The sequence below is a fragment of the Temnothorax curvispinosus genome, unplaced genomic scaffold (genome assembly GCF_003070985.1).
Source record: "Temnothorax curvispinosus isolate PA1 unplaced genomic scaffold, ASM307098v1 QBEX01009074.1, whole genome shotgun sequence".
In the NCBI taxonomy this organism is placed as follows: Eukaryota; Metazoa; Arthropoda; class Insecta; order Hymenoptera; family Formicidae; genus Temnothorax; species Temnothorax curvispinosus.
This window is the reverse complement of record NW_020218854.1, coordinates 11731-15640: the sequence shown is the minus strand read 5'-3', so window position 1 is coordinate 15640 and position 3910 is coordinate 11731.

Here is a 3910-nt window from a genome sequence, read left to right as displayed (position 1 = left end):
ACACCCCTGGAGCCATATATTCCCAGTCTCCCCTACAACAATATTAAAATAATATCTGTTATACGGTTATACATATTAGAAAATATTAGCAGAAAATGTAAAAAGATTTACATAGAAAATAAAATCTAATAAAATACACAATGTTATTATTTATATGAAATTATTAAAGATATTGTTAATTTCGTTAGCTACGTAATAATTTTTGGAGAGATTGTAAATAGTGTAAAATATTTTATCAAATTATTCACAACAATTTTTAGCGATAAATTAATCCTATTAACGATTGAAAATGGGCAAAGTAGTAAACTATAGTTAAACGGGAATATGGAACATGTTAACAAAAATTGATGTATTTTTATCACATACATTTAGTATTTTTTTTACGCTAGAAACTCATAGAAAGAATACAACTCTTTTTATTCTAAAATTTAAGTGAGGAATAATATTTTGATTTTTTTTTTTATATAGCATAGCATATGTAATGTGAATATGTACATACATCTTTTTCTAGTTAATTCATCGATTGCAAAGTAAAATTGTTGTCAGATATTAAAGAACAAAAAGATGCAGGCAGACAAGATAAACGCAGAGAAAAAAGTCGCGATTTTCGACACTAATCTATTTTAATAACATCCTATGTGTTCCTGTGCGCAATGGAAACGCAGTCGTAGCGAAATGCAAACTTCCTTGAGCGGACGTCGAGAGTCGATATTTACGTACCAACGAAAGCGTATGGAATCCAGGAAGCGAGGCGAAAATTTCCGGGGAAACACTCGCAAATCGTTGAACGCGTTTATTCGCCGTTCCGGAAACGTGATTTCGCCAGTAATCGTGATGTACGTGTTATCGCGGGCACGTACACGCGGTTCCAAAGCCGCGCCTCCTCGATTCCAGCTTCGTAGGCGTTCCCGATTTTATTGGAAGTCCTTGAATAAATGTACGATTAATTTCGTACCGCTTCGTAACGCCGAGTAGCACTTACTGTTAAAATTCGAGTAATTGCGCGTCTTCACGGTTTTGATTATGTATACATAGATATATAACTCCATTCTAATTTTGTCGTCGTTTCTCTATCTTTCTTCTCCTCCACGTTTTCTTAACTAGAATGTGTTTGCAAATATACAAAATATAGAGAAAAAAAAGCTTTTATCGCGTTGCTGTTATTTTTAACAAAAAAGCGCGACATCCGCTCGGCGTCAGTTCGCATCGCCATTTGTGATTTGAAAAGCCAATGATACGCTGCTGCATATTTACGGATTTTCCCCAGACATGATAATGGGTTTCTGACCTTTTCTAGATAAAAAATGTTAACGACACCTTACTTGTTCACGCGCCGGGGCGCACACACGCCGAGCGAGACAAGCGGTTTTATGGCGCCTCGGGGGTAATCGGTGAGATTACCGCCTTGTATAGTTTTCATTGATAATTAATCGATAAACAGCGTATTGTTTGCGTCCGACCTACATTACTTTACGATAATGTCGTTACCTACCAGCGATTGCTTTCTCCGATTGGATTGAAGCGTGTAGCCGAAGATCTGCCAATATCGGTAGCCAATCGACAAAATTTTTTAGATAAACTTATAATGTACATGCATAGATATCGATTTATGTTATTCTTTTGCACCTGGAATTATCTCGATATCACAATGTCAACAGATATAACATTGTCTTGGTTCAATATTGCAGATATTTCCATGAAATAAAATTTTTCTGTAGAGTACTACATATTCTAAGTCTATATACCTTATATTGACCGCTAAAATAAATATTTCTTATCATGCGGCGTGAGAATACTACCAGAAATTATTTAATAAATAAATTAATATCAATGGGAACAATAAAAGGATTAATATTCACGCGGTATTTCTGTCTCGTTTTCTATTACAATTTGTATTGTTCCTCCAAAATTTATTTCACGACCAGCGATTTATAATTTTCCGATAAAATTGAGGAGAGACTCACAATCAGTTGACATGTCAGTGGAACGCGGAAGCATATGTAGCGCAGTGATTGAGAGATACTCCGACGTATGTCAAGCAGCCGAAGTTACAATATCGCCAAACAAAATTCGATAAACCCTTCGGCAGAACGAAGCGTCACTCCAAATATTTCCAACTCAAACAGCCGTTCCAGTAATTCCCTCCACTTATACCGCTTCGTATCAAAGGTAAAGATTGGTTCAGCCAAATAATGGTATAGCAGCGAACTGCAGCCGGTAACGCGATCAAAACGTTATATATTGAGGATCTCCGGGGCCGAGAAAAGACGCGGAGAAAAGTAAATGGCCGAAATATCGAGCACCCGGAAATTTGTTGATATATATATGTTTAATCGCAAATATGATACATACTATACATATATATTTTGAATTTACCATGCAATATTGTCGCGGATACGACGCGATTGTCTGCTTGTACAAACTGTGATTTTCATGCCTGTTTAACGACACATATGTCTACAGACAGATGACAAGATAAGAAGATGTGGAAAGTCCGTTGGCTAACGTTACTTGATAAATATGTATGTTACTTCGTTATGTACTACAGAAAACAGATTGTTGACCAATTTTTCTCTTTAATTGAATGAACAAGAAGTAAATATTCTTTTTATTGTTAATTGTTTAATTGGACAATAAAAAAGACATGAAACAGAATCCTCACAAGACCTCTTTGAGAAAAAAAAGGTGAGTTTTAGAACGCTTCAAATGCGAAGATAGACTGCTTCAAATAATGAGATGGGTCGTCGGAGGAGAATTCTCACGTGTCGAGAACGTCAGTATCTCACGTGTGATTGGGGCGGCAGGTAAGTACGATATGAGTGCGATAAGTGCGATAAGTGGCCGCGGGCGGTTGCCAATTAGTCGCGCGCGCGTTGCGGCGGGTCGACGAAATTTGCGAGGGAAAATCTGAATGAACGTGCCTCGAATCGCGCGCTACGCGGTTAATACAAATGTGTATTACCGAGCAAATAAATAAATATTTGGTCATGAGCGGAGCAACTCAAATATGTTCAAGCAATGTCAGCAGCATCTCTGCCGTTTCTCTCTTTCCAGTCTCCCTTGCTCTCCCGGGGCATCTCCCTTCTCTCGCTCGCGCTCTTTCCCTCTCTCTCCTCTTCCCTTCTTCCCTCCCTCCCTCCTTCCCACTTTACAGGGTATTCCTCTCTCTTTCTTTCAAGCCTTCCCGCCTTCTTCTCACTCTTATATCTGTCTCACTTACTCCCATTAAGAATGTCCCTTCTGCCCTCTCTTCGGTTCCCTCTTATTCTCTCTCTTTCTCTGCTTCCCTCTTGGGGTGGTGTATATGTGTAACTACTATTATGCCGTCGTCATACACGCGACGCTGCGCCACGTACAAACTTGCTTGGTTCGTGTAGGCAAGATGGTAGTATTCGAGTACAATATGTACCTAGTCTACCCCACGGGTTGACTCTCGGTATTTGATTCTTGAATCATTCTGTGTACGGGAGAAGCGGTTAATCGCAGGTTAAATATTTTGGCCGATTGCGGTGTTTTCGATGCCTGACGCTCCGACGACGATCGTTCACCTTTCTTGAGTGTAAAAACTGAGGAGGATCGCGTTTGAGATAATCGCAAGCTTAAGGGTTGCGTGATGATATAACAATGAGTGAATACTTTAACATTATAATTCGTAATGTATGACACGAGTCCTTCTTTATGTTATATTTTTATCGTTATTAATCCTTATACGATCCTTGTATTATCTGAAAGTTGAATTATGACACTTTGTAATTATATGCTAATTGCAATTATAATATTGCGATTTATATGTAAGATGAGGATTGAATTATGCATAAAAGAGTTAAACTTTGCCGTTGGGTATTATTGCTGGAGTAATTGCGCGGCATTGGTGAAACAGAGAAATAATGTTTGTTTGTCTTGACTCTTG